Source organism: Mustela nivalis, assembly GCF_964662115.1.
Source record: "Mustela nivalis genome assembly, chromosome: 1".
Taxonomy (NCBI): Eukaryota; Metazoa; Chordata; class Mammalia; order Carnivora; family Mustelidae; genus Mustela; species Mustela nivalis.
In genome coordinates, this window is record NC_139020.1 from 54,732,395 (window position 1) to 54,751,377 (window position 18,983).

Sequence of the window (18,983 nt, forward strand, 5' to 3'; positions counted from 1 at the left end):
AATCCAATCAAGAAATGGGCAGAGGACATGAACAGGCATTTCTGCAAAGAAGACATCCAGATGGCCAAGAGACACATGAAAAAGTGCTCCATATCACTCGGTATCAGGGAAATACAAATCAAAACCACAATGAGATATCACCTCACACCAGTCAGAATGGCTAAAATCAACAAGTCAGGAAATGACAGATGCTGGCGAGGATGCGGAGAAAGGGGAACCCTCCTACACTGTTGGTGGGAATGCAAGCTGGTGCAACCACTCTGGAAAACAGTATGGAGTTTCCTCAAAATGTTGAAAATAGAACTGCCCTATGACCCAGCAATTGCACAACTGGATATTTGCCCTAAAGATACAAACGTAGTGATCCAAAGGGGCACGTGCACCCGAATGTTTATAGCAGCAATGTCCACAATAGCCAAACTATGGAAAGAACCTAGATGTTCATCAACAGATGAATGGATCAAGAATATGTGGTATATATACACAATGGAATACTATGCAGCCATCAAAAGAAATGAAATCTTGCCATTTGCGACAACATGGATGGAACTAGAGCGTATCATGCTTAGCGAAATAAGTCAAGCAGAGAAAGACAACTATCATATGATCTCCCTGATATGAGGAAGTGGTGATGCAACATGGGGGCTTAAGTGGTTAGGAGAAGAATAAATGAAACAAGATGGGATTGGGAGGGAGACAAACCATAAGTGACTCTTAATCTCATAAAACAAACTGAGGGTTGCTGGGGGGAAGGGGGTTGGGAGAAGGGGGGTGGGGTTATGGACATTGGGGAGGGTATGTGCTTTGGTGAGTGCTGTGAAGTGTGTAAACCTGGCGATTCACAGACCTGTATCCCTGGGGATAAAAATATATGTTTATAAAAAATTAAAAATTAAAAAAAAAATCAATGCACAGAAATCAGTTGCATTTCTCCACACCAACAACAAGACAGAAGAAAGAGAAATTAAGAAGTCAATCCCATTTACAATTTCACCCAAATCTCTAAGATACCCAGGAATAAACCTAACCAAAGAGGCTAAGAATCTATACTCAGAAAACTATAAAGTACTCATGAAAGAAATTGAGGAAGACACAAAGAAATGGAAAAATGTTGCATGCTTCTGGATTGGAAGAACAAATATTGTAAAAATGTCTATGCTACCTAAAACAATCTACACATTTAATGCAATCCCTATCCAAATCCCACCCATTTTTTCTAAGAAATGGAACAAATAATCTTAAAATTTATATGGAACCAGAAAAGACCTTGAATAGCCAAAGGAATATTGAAAAAGAAAGCCAAAGTTGGTGGCATCACAATTCCAGACTTCAAGCTCTATTACAAAACTGTCATCATCAAGACATTATGGTACCTGCACAAAAACAGATACATAGATCAATGGAACAGAATAGAGAGCCCAGAAATAGACCCTCAACTTTATGGTCAACTAATCTTCAACAAAGCAGGAAAGATGTCCAATGGAAAAAAGACAGCCTCTTCAATAAATGGTGTTGGGAAAATTGGATGGCCACATGCAGAAAAATGAAATTGGACCATTTCCTTACACCACACATGAAAATAGACTCAAAATGGATGAAGGACCTCAATGTGAGAAAAGAATCCATCAAAATCCTTGTGGAGAACACAGGCAGCAACCTCTTCGACCTCAGCCACAGCAACATCTTCCTAGGAACATCGCCAAAGGCAAGGGAAGCAAGAGCAAAAATGAACTATTGGGATTTCATCCAGATCAAAAGCTTTTGCACAGCAAAGGAAACAGTTAACAAAACCAAAAGACAACTGACAGAATGGGAGAAGATATTTGCAAACGACATATCAGATAAAGGGCTAGTGTCCAGAATCTATAAAGAACTTAGCAAACTCAACACCCAAAGAACAAATAATGCAGTGAAGAAATGGACAAAAAACATGAACAGACATTTCTGCAAAGAAGACATCCAGATAGCCAACAGACACATGAATAAGTGCTCCACATCACTTGGCATCAGGGAAATACAAATCAAAACCACAATGAGATATCACCTCACACCAGTCAGAATGGGTAAAATTAACAAGTCAGGAAATGACAGATGCTGGCGAGGATGCGGAGAAAGGGGAACCCTCCTACACTGTTGGTGGAAATGCAAGCTGGTGCAAACGCTCTGGAAACAGCATGGAGATTCCTCAAAAAGTTGAAAATAGAACTGCCCTATGACCCAGCTATTGCACTACTAGGTATTTATACTAAAGATACAAATGTAGTGATCCAAAGGGGCACATGCACCCGAATGTTTATAGCAGCAATGTCTATAATAGCCAAACTATGGAAAGAACTTAGATGTCCATCAACAGATGAATGGATAAAGAAGATGTGGTATATATATACAATGGAATACTATGCAGCCATCAAAAGAAATGAAATCTTGCCATTTGGGACGACGTGGATGGAACTAGAAGGTATCATGCTTAGTGAAATAAGTCAATCGGAGAAAGACAACTATCATATGATCTCCCTGATTTGAGGAAGTGGAGATACATCGTGGGGGGTTAGGGGGGTTGTAGGAGAATAAATGAAACACGATGGGATCGAGAGGGAGACAAACCATAAGTGACTCTTAATCTCACAAAACAAACTGAGGGTCGCTGGGGGGGGGGGGAGGGAGAAGGGGGTGGGGTTGTGGACATTGGGGAGGGTATGTGCTATGGTGAGTGCTGTGAAGTGTGTAAACCTGGCGATTCACAGACCTGTACCCCTGGGGATAAAAATACATTATATGTTTATCAAAAATTTTTTTAAATAATAATAATTAAAAAAAATTTTTTTTAAATGGTAGCCTAGGGGCGCCTGGGTGGCTCAGTGGGTTAAAGCCGCTGTCTTCAGCTCAGGTCGTGATCCCAGGGTCCTGGGATCAAGCCCCGCATCGGGCTCTCTGCTCAGCAGGGTGCCTGCTTCCTCCTCTCTCTCTCTCTGCCTGCCTCTCTGCCTACTTGTGATCTCTGTCTGTCAAATAAATAAATAAAATCTTTTTTAAAAAAATGATAGCCTATGTGAACAACCTAGGAGAATTTGATAAGGATTCCAGAATTACAATTGCAAAATAAGTTCTTTCTACAGCTCCTATTGTTTAATGTGAGCCCAGGAATTGGAGATCCTCACTCCACTTGAGCTGTCAGTTTACCGTTAGACATTCCTTGTTCTATCACTATCCGTTTTTTTTTTTTAAATCGGAAGAGGGAAAAAATTCCACTGTTAACTGTTAAAACACCTGCTAAGCAGCAGAGACCATTCTTCTTCGTTCAATGCCTCTTCCAAATGTGACTTCACAGAGGTGTCTCTCATTCTTAACTCTTCTCATTTGCCCTTCCTTGAATTGGCATTTGTCTTTTCTGATATTTAATTCTAGCCTCTGACTACCCTAATTTTGAATTCTTCCTTGATAATACATTCCTAACTTACTCTGTCTTTAGAATCTGTATTTGGAGAAACCTTTTGACTCACAAAGTTTTCTTTGGATTTTCTACCCCTTTTTTGAGGGGAAGGAAGGTTATTTGTGATACTACAAATTAAATTTGAGAGTCTTCATCTATTGTGCCATTTTTTTGTTTTAGAAAGTTTCACCATGGAATATAGCTAGATCCTTGGAAATGTTTAGAGGTTAGTCTTTTCTAAAGTCTATAGCATGTCTATCTATGCTCATTGTTTTTGTTCTGTTTTGTTGGTTTTGGTTTTTGCAAATGACACAATTACCTCTTTTAAAAGATTTTATTTATTTATTTGACAGAGAGAGAGAGAGACAGTGAGAGAGAGAATACAAGCAGAGGGAGGGGCAGAGGGAGAAGCTGGCCTCCCACTGAGCTCAATCCCAGGACCGTGAGATCATGATGTGAGCCAAAGGAAGATTCTTAATGACTGAGCCACCCAGGCATCCCCACAATTACCATTTTATAAGTCTCTCCAATAAACAGCTCATTTTGTACCTCTTCTTTCAAGACAGTCACATTGTATTTTGCCTAATTTAAAAATAGACTTTATACTCTGTGAGGTACTATTTTGAACACTAGTCTTGCACCTTGTCAAGCAAGGATCCTAATATCTGAGCTTGTAGAGCTTTTGTAGGGTAAGGCTTTTACTGTTTGTGTCTATATTCTTTACACTATTTTTTTACAAATAGTTTTGGTGCCTGGAGTGGATAGCCTCCTTTTAATAGTGGACATTCAGAAGTGAGTTTTTTCTAGAGTGCCTTCTGGTTATAAACTCCTGGCAAAAAGATAGTTCAGCTCTTTTGAATTATAAACCAATGTGTTCATAGATTTTTCTTTATAGATTTGGCATGAGTAAAGTTTTTGTACTTCTTTTGGGATGGATATACCTTTCATTACATCTGTCTATCCTAAAATACAATTCAGATACATCATACACTTATTATATTAGTTATCTCTTGAGTAGGAAAAATCCAGTACCTTGAAACAACAAGGAATTAGTACATGTTTTTTCTCAGTAAGGAATATGTGCACAGCTTAGTTGAGTGCCTCTGACTTAAGGCCTCTCAAGAGGCTATAGTCAGTGTATCAGCCAAGGCCGTGGTCTCATCTGAAGGCTTGATCGAAAGAGGATTTACCTCCAATATCACAGGTATAGTCATTAGAATGGTTCAGTTCCTTGTGAGATGTTGGACTTGAGAGGCTTAGTTCCTTGCTCGTTATGAGCAAGATGCCTCTCTCAGCTCTGTGCCATGTGGACCTCTCCATAGGGCAGCTTGCAGTATGGAAGCTGGCTCCCTGAGAACAAGGGAGCAAGTGAGGGCCCAAAATGGAAATTGATCTTTTTGTTGCCTACTCTTAGAAGTGATATCTCTTTACTTCTGCTGTTTTCTACTTGTTAGAAGTGAATCACTAGATGTAGCTTAGATTCAAGGGGGATGAATTACATAAGGGTGTGAATTCTAGGAGGCAGATCACTGAGGCCATTTTAGAGGTTGCATATCACACCTACCAGGTCGAGCATACATAGATGCATATAAGTATATGTGTAAAATAAAAGTGTCTTAGTCAGCCATGGGCTTAATCTGATAAAATAAAGAGACCAAGCATGATAAATCCCACAGTAGAAGTGATGGCATTACTCTGGGAGTATAAAGGAAAGTAATTTGGAGGAGGATCTCAGGAATCTTTATGGAAGACATAGAGTTTATATGTGATTTTGAAAAATGGGAAGGGCTTTGACAGGTGGTAGTTGTCATAATATCCTTCATGGAGGAAATAGCATGTGTTGAGCATAGGGGATGGTCAAGAGACAAGTCAATGATTATAACCATAATTGAAGGGTGTATAATTAGGAATGAAGAGTAGAAATTTTCAAAGGTAGCCTGGGACCAGATTTTGGTATCCTAAATTTTACTTTGAAGAGTTTGTTTTGTGGGGAGCATGAATCTATTGAATATTTAAAGAGGAGAATAAACTGGTCAAAGCATGTACATTGGCCATATTTTCTGTTCTCCATGACATGTGGTATGAGGTGAATAGCAGGTCTAGCTTTATACTTAGGCATTGCCAATTGCTATTAGTTTGAAATAAACCATTCAATTCCTTCCACCTCAATCTACTCACCTATAAAATGGACACATTAGTATGTATTTTACAGAGTTATTGCTAGAACCAAATTTAAGGCATATGTATGACCTATTTAACAGATTTCCTGACACATCACCAACACTTATTGAGTGACTTCTATTATGACATAGTGAACCACAGGAGAGGGCTTCTTGTGTATAGGGGTGAAGGGGATCTTTCTTATTGCTTAAGCCATCTTTATAGGCATCAAAAAATGAGAAAGCTTTCTAAGATCAATTTTTTCTTGTTAACTTTATTTACTTTATATATCTGGGTCTGAGTGTCCACTTAGAAGGCAAGAGCACCCAGAAAGCACATGTCACCTAAGATGTGTGGCTGATGTGTCACACGTGGACATGCCCCAAAATAATTCACTTCTCTGCCTCCTGATGATGTAGACAACATGGATTAGAAGGAGGATGAGCTTTAGAATGGCACTCAGGTCCACTGCTTAAGTATCTTTGTGACTTTGAGCAATTCACTTACTTTCTGTACCTCCATCTTCTCATTTAAATAGAGATCAAATAGGGACTTAAATGGAGGCTATTATAGTTCATAACTAATTATCCAGGCTTTTAACATCTTTTCAAAGGTATATCTCCATAGAGGAGACACTCCTAAGTCCTCATCTTTTTAAGGCTCTCTCTATAGGTGTTCTAATTGAATTTTTTTTTCTTTTCTGTAGTTTATACTGCATTAACCCTGCCAACTAGGAAGGAAAAAGATTTCTGGGAAGGGAAAATCTATTACTCTTTCATAGATTTTCCAAAAGAGAAAATTACCTATAACTGATGCATTTTTATAATCATATTTTTGAATTCTGCCAATTTAGAATCTTATTTCTCCTTTTACTGTTTTACCCTTTGGTCAATATAATAAAACACTTCAACCTTCCTCCTCAAACTGAGTTGGCAATATTTTTTTTAAATCCAAAAATACATGTTCCTCTGAACTTCTCTTATCTAACTTTATATACCTAACTTCTTCAGATTAGAAGGATGGCTATCAGAAACATCCTTCTACACTCTAGCCAATTTAACATCAGTATCTGTGGAGGACAGCTGTGAATCTGGCATATGGTATATGAAAGCATGTAAAATATCATCCACTTTACTAGATTGGGGACCTAGTAGAAAAAATATGAAACTTTTGCTGAAGCCATAGATAAGAATTATGCCTCTGAAATCTGTGCCTCTGAAGATGGATGTAGACAGATGGTATAGTGTACTGTGGACTTGTGGTACTGTTGAAGGGAGAGGACAGGTCAATGTCTTGCTTCTTCACAATCGTGTCAGAGGAGTTATTGAGAGCATCTAGCTCTACCCAAGTAGTTCTGAGAATCCCTGTTTCTTTCCTTTTGAACATAGAAACGCCTTCTGTAGATTGCTTGAAGATTACCCAGAAGGAACCCCTGTCTCACTCAATACTTCCCTCTAACCTTCCTCAATTTCCCTAGGAATAATGGGTCCACATTTAGTAGCAAATCTTCCAGGTCCTGGAAAGTCATTGCGACCTTTGATTAGTTTTTCAGCCTTGGAAAAGGTACTTTCCCTTTAGTAAGTAGTGGATAATTGTTTCCTGAACTGGTTTTAAGCCATGGGTATATTGTGTGGTCTGGGAATACTGATTATGAAAATAAGACCAGGCATCTCTCTTTGACAACAAAATTGTGTAGCCTATTAAAACAAAAACATCCTAGCATGTTTTGGAGTGAAAAACTGTCCAGATGATATCAACAGGAGCCACTTGCTTCAGTGACTCAGAGGTTGTTTAAATGCTAGTGACAACTGGATTGATCTCTAATTCCAAATGTATGTGGTGGAGAATAAGTGGGTATGGGGGTATGTGGGGCACTTCCCTTCTTCCACTCTTTTTAAACAGATATACACTTGATGTTTTTAATTGAAAGTACTTTTTAACCTACTTGTAGAATTTAAAATAATAAACACTAACATTAATTGTAGGATAAATTCCTTAGAGATGTTGGTTTTTCATTCATTTCATCATTGGTTGTATTAGGTGCTAATTGGGAACAGTGGACTTTTCTACCACATTCTTATCTTTTGGGGAAAAAGAAAAAAAAGCCTATTGAAACACCGGAGTGCTATCCCTAGTCATCTTTTTTTGTCCACATGATTAGTCAGTGAGAATCTGGATTTCTTCTAAAATAACCACATTGATTGCTAAATATTACTTTTAGAGGTTTACAAATGGCAAATTATATTACTAATCTAATTATATGTAAGCTAAGCTAGCAGCTCCGTAGTTATCAAAATTGACTTGGCAACAAAGAAATCTGTTTAGTCTTTAAAAAAAAAAAGAGCTCAAAATATTAAATAGTTTTTAACTATTTAACTCAGGAAGTACACAGTAGCCTAAGTGAGAATGGGAGCAATTGATGGAGTCAGGGTTTAGAAGTCTTAGATTGTTAATTTAGTGGGAAGGGAGAAAGAAGGTATTGGAATGTTAGAAACGGTGTCAGGGTAAGATAGTCTTTTTTTAATGATGTTATATTTTTTCAATTAATTTTTTTAAATTGATGTATAAATTGACATAACATCATTTTAGTTTTAGGTATAGAACATAATATTATGATATATGTATATATTATGAAATGATCATCACAATTTCCATCACCACACGTAGTTACATGTTTACAATTTATTTTCCTTTTCTCTTCTCTGTTTTTTTTTTTTTTAACTATTTCTTTTTCTTATGATGGGAACTTTTAAGGGACAGATATTCTGAGTTTGATATTTCAAGGATAGAATAATTCTGGGACATACGGGCAAGAATCCATCTTTGGAAGTGATAGGTTTTATGGAGAAATGACTTAGTTTTGGAGTTCTTAACCTTTATCTCAAGACTTTTGTATTTGTCATCATGTGGGCATCGTATTCACCCAGAATGTTGATAACACTGGGGATGGAGAGGGAGACTGAGATTAGTGCTAATTCTCAAAATCTATGGACCCAATTGGAATTTGATAACATGAAGGCATAAGAAAGCCAAGACAGATGATTCTGAGCCACAGATGTAATTTTTTTTAATGACATCTCATACCTGGTGAAAAGTACAGCATAGGGAATATAGGTAATAATGTTGTATGGGATAGATGCTAACTACACTCATTATGGTGAGGAGTAATGTATAGAATTGTTGAATCACTGTGTTGTACACCTGAAGCTAAAATATGTATGTTAATTATACTTCAAAAAAAACTTAAAAAGAATCTCCTACCTAGAAAATATATGAAGAATGCTATTCTATATAAAGAATTCTCTAACACAATCATATATATCCCAGTTGACACTCCCTATGTACCTTCCTATGGAGGAGTAAGGGTTCCTTTAGATTCTCACGGTGAGATCTTGAAGCCCTGATGATACAGATGGTGAGAGTTTGGAGAGAGCATTATTGTGCACAGAGACTGACAGCTTTATTTCCAGATTACAATGTGAAAGGAGATAGGAAATTCGTTATTAAGAAAAAGGAGAACGGAAAATGGTTCTTTTGAGAATGAGTCATGTGTCAACTGAGGCTGGAAGGCAGCAGGACTCTATGCAGGTGTGGGCAAAGAGCAGTTTATTATGGAATGATGTTTTCAGAACGCACAGAGAAGAGATCTCAGAACTGCAGAAATAGGAGCCTAGGTCAGGGGAGAAGCAGCACAGAACCCGGGGAAGGGCATGTATGAGAAAATGAGAGTGTCTTATTCAGTGTGAAATGCCAGCATTTGCAGAGATGTGGAGGTGGGAAGGAACAGCTTAGGGCTTTCGAGGATAACCTGTCAGGGAATTTCAGTATATTGTTTCTGTCTTTTTTTTTAAGATTTTATTTATTTACTTGACAGACAGAGATCACAGGTAGGCAGAGAGGCAGGCAGGGAGAGGAAGGGAAACAGGCTCCCTGCTAAGCAGAGAGCCCAATGCGGGGCTCAATCCCAGGACCCTGGGACCATGACCTGAGCTGAAGACAGAGGCTTTAACCCACTGAGCCACTCAGGAGCCCCCATTGTTTGCATCTTAAGGAAGAGTCTGTTACAAGCAGCTGCTTAGCCAAAGATTTAGGTGCAAATGGTTTATTAAAATAGTGCTCCCAGGAGAAACTAGTTAAGGAGTGGGAGATGCCAGCTCCACAGATGGGTGGGATAACATAGCCCAGGTGAGCTAATGATGTGCAAAAATTTGTTTTCTGGGGCACCTGGGTGGCTCAGTGGGTTAAGCCGCTGCCTTCAGCTCAGGTCATGATCCCAGGGTCCTGGGATCGAGTCCCGCATCGGGCTCTCTGCTCGGCAGGGAGCCTGCTTCCCTCTCTCTCTCTCTCTGCCTGCCTCTCTGTCTACTGTGATCTCTCTCTCTCAAATAAATAAATAAAATCTTTAAAAAGAAAAAAAAATTGTTTTCTTGGGCTTCTGGGAAACAGACTTCTCAATAGAAGGTGCTGGCTGAAGCGCCTCTTCTTTCCATCAGGATCAGGTGTTGTGCAGATATCAGGCCCAAGATTTCTGCAGCCCCTTCATTACCATGAGCAAAGTCAGAGAAGGTAAAGCAGAGACATGAGACCTGGTAAGATGGTTCCTGATCATACTGGCTTGAGGCTCTCAGTATCTTTAGATAGTTTCTCAGGAAATTTCCATTGTTGTCTAAGCCAGTTTGTTCTGGAAATTTGTTGTCATTGTTGTGGTTGTTATCGCTTGTAACAGAGCTGTGAATTTCTAACACCTTATTTTAAGACTCCTAGCATTGTTTACCCATTGTCCAAATGGGCTTTAATCTTGGGATTGAAAGTAATAAAAAATGAACAATGACATCACATATTTGGGTTTATCTTCGGATGCAGAGGAAATAATTCATAGCATTACAATAAAACAAAAGCAAATTTTCCTTTCCCATTGTAAAGGAAAGAGGAGATTAGACTTCCACAAATATTTCTTCTAATTTATGTCTTCTGGTGTTGGAGTTAGTCTTTTTAAAATTTGAGAATGATGAGATCTAGACCCTTTAAACCAACTTTCCCCATTGAATGTAGCTTTTTATCTCATATGCAAAACAGCTTTATATCCTAAGTGTGCTTTGTAGATTACATTTCAGAATCTTATGCCTTCTTGTGCTCTTGGAGTTGTTTGCTCTGATGTGGTTCTGCAAGTTGTCTTTGCAGGACTTTTGCCCTCCTTTTGTCTTGCATGTGAATTCCAGAGACATGACAGCAGAAATAGATGGTTGAACTCCAAGTGTATGGTTGCTCTAGTTTCTACTTTTATTCATTTCCTTTTCTGAAGATTCCAAATGCTCCGTTGTTTTCCAAGGCATTTGCTTTCTCCTACAGTTACCTTCTTGTAGTCTTTTTTTTTTAAGTTACCGCCTATTCCCTCAAAAATCCTTTCCCCATAGTCTTTATTCACCACAAGCTGAAGTCTGCTGTTTCTCCTTACCCTGCCCCTAATTATGTCAGGTGTCCTAATCTCTTGTGCTCTTACTACCTTCCTTACAGTAATTTGAGAGACTTGATTGTTCCTCTTTTGCTTTTGACATTTTGAGGATGACCCACAGTCATTTTTATCTGCTTGACAAATTTCTTGTAATTTCTCCTTATAAGGATTCTATCTGTCTCCCTCAACTTGAGCAGGCATAAGGTCGCCTTTGCCTACTTCTTTCTTCTTGGAAACAAGTAGCATATCTTATTTCTCACTTTCTCTGACTTCTCCGTTAACCCTTCATTTCTCTGGTCCTTAAGATGGTTTAATCAGAGGAATCCATTCACTGAGCCCCTGAGTGGTCTGGGTGTTAGTTGTGCATTATAAAGATAAAACTCATTTATTTAATCCACATATCTGAGCTGAGGGTACTGGGTTGACATTTTCATTTCAGAAGAAAGTTGAGATGTGTCACAGGTTTAGGAAATAAGGTTAGTGAGGGTCTGAGGTTTGAATTCTGTACTGCTCTTTACATTCACCATCTAATTCCTACAAGAATGCATGCTTACTAGTTACGTAAATGCGATTTCTCTAAGTGGACAATGAATTTTAATATGAAGATTCAACAATCTGACCTTTTTAGGGTATATGAATTGGGTTGTAGAACACCTCAATTCATTTTCTGTTTTCCTCTAGGAGGAGAGTTAGTCACTAGAAAATAGGTGTGAAAGAATAAGTACTAGATTACCTATAAACCTGTAAATATTTTACTCTCTCGGCTCCCACCTGTCTACTTTTGCTGACAGTATGTTGACACAGACATGATTTTATTGACAATTTAACATCTCCCCCATCTTTCTGTCCTACTAATTGTACTTTCATTTGTTTAGGTTACAGTTGGGGATTTCTGGATTCTTACAATGCAAGATATTCAATTCAAGGCAAGTAATACATTTTTAGAAATTAGTGCATCAGTGTTTTCCCCCAATTAATTTGTAGCCACTTATTTAATCTTGCCTCAGGGATCCTCTGGGTGGAAAACATCTGCCACTTTCAGGAATTACCATCTTCTTCCTTTTGTCCTTTGGAGTTGGAACTCAGAAAGAGTATGCAAGAGTCCTGAAGTTGAAAGAGGAGACAGGAAGGAAGAGGAAAAAAGGAATTTCTTGAGGGTACTTAATAGAAATATTTGCTTGGTTCTCTGTTTCTGTCCTAGTCTATCGCTCCATGAAAACGTCATAGATGGATAGGAAATCATCATTCTCTGTTGTCTTTTGTGGAGAAGTTAGAGGTCCTTCTTTGTCTTCTCCATCCCTTCTCTACCTTTTTGTTACTAGATTGTTTAAGCAAAAAAAGTAAATTTTTCTCTCCCCTTCCTTTTATTTGATATTCAACTTAATTAGGATATGCCTTAGTCCTGAAACATAGATGTTCTTTTCATCAACGACTTAATTTTTTCTTCATTTCAGGGGAAATTTCTATTTTATCTATGTATCAATAGCTTAATTTGATAGATGTTTGGCCTCAAGAACCAATAACAATTAACCTTATATTGCATCATCTATGTTTATCTAGTTGTGTTCATCTCTTTTTCTATCTGAATTACCAGGTTATGTCAAATCTTTGTACTGTACTGTGGTGTGAGATAATAGAAAATATATACTTTGGTTTCTGCCTTTGGATCCTAGTGAAGAATTCCTAAAATTCTTATAAATTCCTAAGTGATGGGATCAGTAGGAGAATCTTGTGTTCTAATGAGGGATTCCGACTAGGCTTCTGGGTGGCACTGGTTACCAGAAAGACCAAGCCATGATTAGAAGATTGGTATTTTCAGTTCCACTGCGCCTTCTCTAGAGAAGAAAGAGAGACTGGAAATGGAGTTGATTGATCATGCATGTGTGAAGAAGCCTCAACAAAATCCCAATCCCAAAATCCCAACAAATTCCCAAAACTTGGGTTCAAAAAGCTGATAAACTTCAACAGATGAATTGACAAAGGTGTGGTTTATATATACAATGGAATATTATTCAGTCTTCAGAAAGGATAAATACCCATCACTTGCATCAACGTGGATGGAACTGGAGGGGATTATGATAAGTGAAAGAAGTCAAACAGAGAAAGACAATTATCATAATGGTTCCACTTATATGTGGAACATAAGGAATGAAGACATTATGAGAAGGAAGGGGAAAATGAAGTGGGGCAAATCAGAGGAGGAAATGAACCATGAGAAACTATGGACTCTGGGAAACAAACTGAAGGTTTCAGAGGGGAGAGGGGTGGGTTGATGGGTTAGCCCAGTGATGGGTATTGCAACGAGCACTGAGTGTTATATGCAAACAATGAGTCTTGGAACACTACACCAAAAACTAATGATGTACTGCATGGTTACTAACAAAAAAAACGAACCGATACACCCTATGTATCAGAAGGGTGACACACCCCAACTCTCAGGACCCTCCCACACATTACCCTATGTATCTATCTCTTCATCTATCTGTTCATCTACATCCTTTAACATACCCTTTGAGAAACTGGTAAACATGTTTCCCTGAGTTCTGTGAGCTGTTTTAGCAATAGTTGAATCTAAGGTGTAGGAAGTCACAGGGACCTCCAATTTATAGCCAGCTAGTAGGTGGAGACCTACTAGCTGTGACTGGTATCTGAGGTGGCGGAGTGGGGGAGGGGTCAGTCTTGTGGAACTGAACTTTTAACCTGGGGGATCTGAATCTATCTCTATCTCCAAGTAAATAATGTCAACATTGAGTTACATAGTAGAATATTCAACCAGTGTTGAACACTCAACCAGTGTTGAACAAGTGCTTGGTGTGGGGAAAAAAACTCACAGACTTGGTGACTAGAAGTATCTGAAGTATTCTTTGTGAGTAATAAAGGAGACACACAGAAAAATATAGGGTTTTAAAAAATATATGGTAATTGGATTTCAGTGGTATCTCTTCTATACTTAGCTAACTCCGTATTGTTATTGCTTCTCTCAAGAAATTTTAATGTGTGGTTTCTTTCCTTAGTCACATTTTCATCATATTCTTGGATATTTCTTGTTTCTACGTACTTATTTTATTGTACACATGTCCTGAGGTTTACTTTCTAGAAGGTATGGATTTAATACAAGAAAAGACTTTATTTTTTTTAACTGTTTTATTCTAGGCTGGACTTTATTTTTACTTTCTAGTCATTTGCATGCTATTGCTGCATACCCCATCCCTTTTTGGACTACGTATATATTGTATATTTAATGTACATTTAGTATATATTTAGCTTGTCATTTCTTTATTTTGCTCAATTAGTGACTAAATAGTCAAATTGCTCTGACATAGTATGTACGTGATGGTTGAGTTTTTTTCCACTCCCACAGTATCTGTGACCCATGACCACTAACACAACCTCCAATGCCACCATCCTCATTTTCTTAGCCTGAATTACTGGCCAGAGATGGGCACTGGCTTTGTATAGTTTCTGATAGATAACTGCATTGAAGTCTCTTTTTTTTTTTTTTGAGCCTACTGAATATTCTGTCCTAGTATTTATACCAGTTGGGGTGTGTGTGTGTGTGTGTGTGTGTGTGTATTTGCATGCACACATTTGTAGTTTTCTAAAGGGGAATATATCAGGAGGCTTTGAAAGATTGCACCCAGTTCAAGGTATAGTTGTATAAGCTCTACTTTCATTGTAGAGTCAACTTTATCATTTATGTTCCCATTTCTTTCCTACTAGTCCCCCATTAAGGCAAAAAAAAAAAAAAAAAGAGAGAGAGAGAGAGAGAGAGAGAAATGACTCCTTTTCAAATCTGGGTATTATATTGGTTTCCTAGGGCTCCCATAACAAAGTGCTACAAACATGATGGCTTAAAACAAGAGTTTGTTCTCACAATTTTCAGGCTAGAAGACTAAAACAAGGTATCAGCAAGGCCACACTCCCTTTGAAGGGTCTAAGGGAGAATCCTTCCTTGATTCTTACAGCTTCTGATGACTGCTGGCATTCCTTGGCTTGTGGGTGCGTCCTTCCAGTCTAAGCCTCCATCTTCTTGTGGCCACCTTCTTGTGTGTCTATGTAGCATCTTCTGTCTCACTGGATTTAGGGCATAGCTTCATCTATGTTATTTTATTTTGATCCTTAATTACATCTGCAAAGACCCTATTTCCAAATAAGGTCACATTCTGAGGTTCTAGGTAGACATGAATTTTGGGTGGATACTGGTCAACCAACTACATGTATATTAGGGAAAACTTTACTTCTAAGATTCTGTGAATACAACCACATGTCTACATGGTCACTGAGGGCTGACTGTATCCCCTCTATTAAAGGCCACAGTTCATGTCCTACAGATAGCTGATCTCTATAGATTTGGTAAATTTCTCTTTTAGCTTAGGGTAATGAAGATTCTCTTCCCTGTTGCTATCCTTGGAGGTATAACATAGTCCTTGTTAGTTTCTCTTAACCCTGCCCATCACTTAGCAAATAACCACATTAGTAAACTATTCTCAGCTATCCAATATATTGTCACATTTTCTACTCAGTCCCTGCCTGATTCTGCATCCTTCCTATATAACTGATTTTGCAAAGAGTATTTCTTTTTTCCCATTTAATACCATATTTGCTCCAGGTTTTTCAGATATGTGCTGTATCATATTTTAAAAAGTCATTTACTCATATAATGAGTTTTTTAAAATTATTTTGTATATCATTTTTTCTTGTATTGATGATTGGATTTTCCACTTTAATCGATTTAATATATTGTCTTAACCTGGGTTCTCTAGGAAACTGAACCTGAAGAAAGGATTAAAATGCTGAAGCTTTATTTGGGATATACAAACTCAGTGTGGTAAGAGAGAAGGAAAACGGAAGTGAGGCAAGGAAAGGTGGGAAACTTTGTGAAGGGATGGCTTACCATGCTGGCTTCTGCCTTTTGAGTAGCCAAAAACAGAGCAGTTCTCTTGGTAGTTGGATTTACTCAGCACCGGCAACTCTTTTGAATGGGCTGCATAGGGAACTGTGTCTCCAAGCAGTAGTACATGGGAGGAATTTATCTGCCCAGATCTGCTGGTTCCTAGTGGTTGAAGTTTATCTCCCAGGAAGTAAACTTGTATATCCAAGTTCCATTGTCTAGTCTCTTTGATGGCTGCTAAGGATGCTGGATCCCAAGCCTTGCAGTATAGTGTTCCATTCAAGCCCAGAAGTATTAGATGTTAGACATCCAGGTGTGGTGTGTGGTTGGGTGGCTCAGTTCTGCAATGATGACCAAAGAGAAGGGACTGGTGCTAATTAGGACGAATGTCTAATTAGGCATTAATAGTGATGGTAAAGTCTGTGAAGCATTTGTGGCCAGGGAATCTGAAGAGATACATAGATTTGGGTCTAACACATGCTGTAAGTCACATTTATAGATCTTCCTAATAGTAAAACTTTGGGATTCCTGAAGAAAACCCAACTTGGTCACTGTGACAGGGTTAAGGATCTCCTGCTGTGCAGAGCATGGTTGATTGACAGCCCCAACTGCAGCCTCAGAATTAATCACCACCTTTCTGTTATGTGCACATTCACTGCAGGCCAAGATTGAACTCACCCAATGTTCAGTCATTATTTACTTAACTGATGACGGACCATAATGGTGAAACTAAGGCAGGCTCATTCCTGAGGTTCATGGGATTCTCTAAAGGATGACAGGCTAAGGACTCTCCAGCGGTCTTGCCAAAACTCTCTTAGAACTGCACTGTGTCTGAGGTTCTTTTTACTTCATTTCCTCTTTTCTCCCTCTCCTTTCACAAGTCTGAAAGGATTCCTACTGACTTCTGCCTACTTTATTCTCCTTTATTCTTCTAAAGAATTTCCCTCAACAAATCCCTTGCACTTAGTATACCATCTTGATGTCTGCTTCTTGGAGGACAGGAGTAGCACAGTCGTGGTATATTGTTTGTTTAAACATTGTTAGATTTGGTTTACTAACATTTTGTCTAGAATTTTAGATTTATTTTCCTGAGTAAAATTGGTTGATTATCTTTTGTCCTTATGCTGTCTTTGCCTGGTTTTAATAAGGAAGTGATTCTGTCCTAGAAGTTTGGTAGACTTCATCTAGAAAACTATCTAGGCCTGCTGTATGTGAGTTTTGTAAAAGCAAGATACCTAGAAAACTTCTCAAGTCTGTTTGAAGAAAGTTGCTAATATTAGCAAATCTATGCTGTATTTATAGTTATACCACTTTTATAGTACTTTCTCACTGAATTTTGCCCGAAGTTTATCTATTGTCAATTTCTTTAGTCTTACCGATCAGTTTTTTACTTTAACCCCTTCTTTTGTGTTTTCTATTTCATTTATCTCCACTGTTGTTTTCCTTATTTCTAATTTCTTAGATTTTATACTTCATAAATTTTAACATTTATTCATTTTCAGTATAAATATTTTTGACTATAAATTTCCCTTAAAGGACTGTTTTTCTGCATTGTACATGTTTGTGTATACTATATTTTTTCATTTGGTTGTAATTAAAGAATTTTTGTTTTGGAATAATTTTAGTTATAGAAAAGTTGCAAGAATATTAGAAAGCTCCTGATTACTTCCACCTAGTTTTCCCTGTGTCAACATCTTACATAACTATGGTTCATTGATCCAAACTAAGAAATTCACAATGGTAAAGTACCATTAACTAAACTGCAAATTTTATGTGAATGTCATTGGTTTTCCACTAATTTTTGTTTTCTATTTCATAATTCCATTCAACCCAGAATACATCATTGCATTTAATACTTATATTCTCATAGTCTTTTCTAATCTGTGACAGTTTGTTTTTTCTTATTTCTTTGTGACCTTGACAGTCTTGAGGTATAATCATCTTATATCTTTCAACTTGGCTTTGTTGTTTCTCTCCTGATTAGACTGTGGTCGTGGATGTTGTGGCAGAACACTACACAAGTGAAATTCCCTTGCCATCATACCAGGGGTACATGATATAATGATGACCATGATCACTTAGTTAAGCTAAGGTTTTTCCACTGTAAAGTTACTATGCTCCCCCTTTTCATAACCTATTTGTCAGAAGTAAGTGACTAAGTCCACTGCATACTCAAGGCAAGGGGGTGGTATGCCTATGTTATTATGGGTCATTTTTGGTGTTGTTGTTAAGGAAAAAACTATTTATTCAACCATTTATGGATATATGGATTTTAAAAAATATTTTGGGTTTCAAAATAGAATTACTCTACAATCCAGGAATTGTACTACTGAGTATTTACTCAAAGACTAGGAAAACACTAATTCAAAGGGATATATGCACCCCTATGTTTATTCCAGCATTGTTTATAGTAGCCAAACTATGGAAGCAACCCGTGTCCATTGATACATGAATGGATCAAGAAGATGTGCTATATATTTATAATGGAATACTATTCAGCCATAAAAAAGAATGAAATCTTGCCATTTGCAATGACATGGATGGAGGAAGAGAATATAATGTTGAACCAACTAAGTCAGAGAAAGACAAATACAATGGTCTCTCACTCATTTGTGGAATTTAAGAAACAAAACAAATGAGTAAAGGGGAAAAAAAGACAAGCCAAGAAACAAACTCTTTTTTTTTTTTTTTTAAGATTTTATTTATTTATTTGACAGACAGAGATCACAAGCAGGCAGAGAGACAGGCAGAGAGAGAGAGAGAGAGGAGGAAGCAGGCTCCCTGCTGAGCAGAGAGCCCGATGTGGGACTCGATCCCAGGCTCCTGGGATCATGACCTGAGCTGAAGGCAGAGGCTTTAACCCACTGAGCCACCCAGGCGCCCCAAAAAACAAAATCTTAACTACATAGATGGTTATGTAGTTAACTACATGATGGTTACCAGAGGGGAGGTGGGGGAATGCGAAATAAAGGACAGGCATTTGAGCTATGCTTATCATGATAAAAAAAGAAAAAGGAAAAGAAAAAAATATTTGGGGTTGTAATCCAATA

The 18,983-nt window shown here is 37.9% G+C and overlaps 1 protein-coding gene across 4 annotated transcripts in view; it reads left to right on the forward strand.

The window, feature by feature from the left end:
* The window catches only part of HHLA2 (HHLA2 member of B7 family), a 139,343-nt gene that overhangs the window by 66,827 nt on the left and 53,533 nt on the right, over positions 1-18,983 (forward strand). For 2 of the 4 annotated variants that reach the window (XM_082697374.1, XM_082697375.1), the window contains one exon: positions 11,918-11,968. The exons of the other annotated variants lie outside the window; for them this stretch is intronic. The gene's annotated coding sequence lies outside the window, so the exon portion shown is untranslated. The remainder of the gene's footprint in view (positions 1-11,917; positions 11,969-18,983) is intronic. 4 annotated transcript variants of the gene reach the window in all.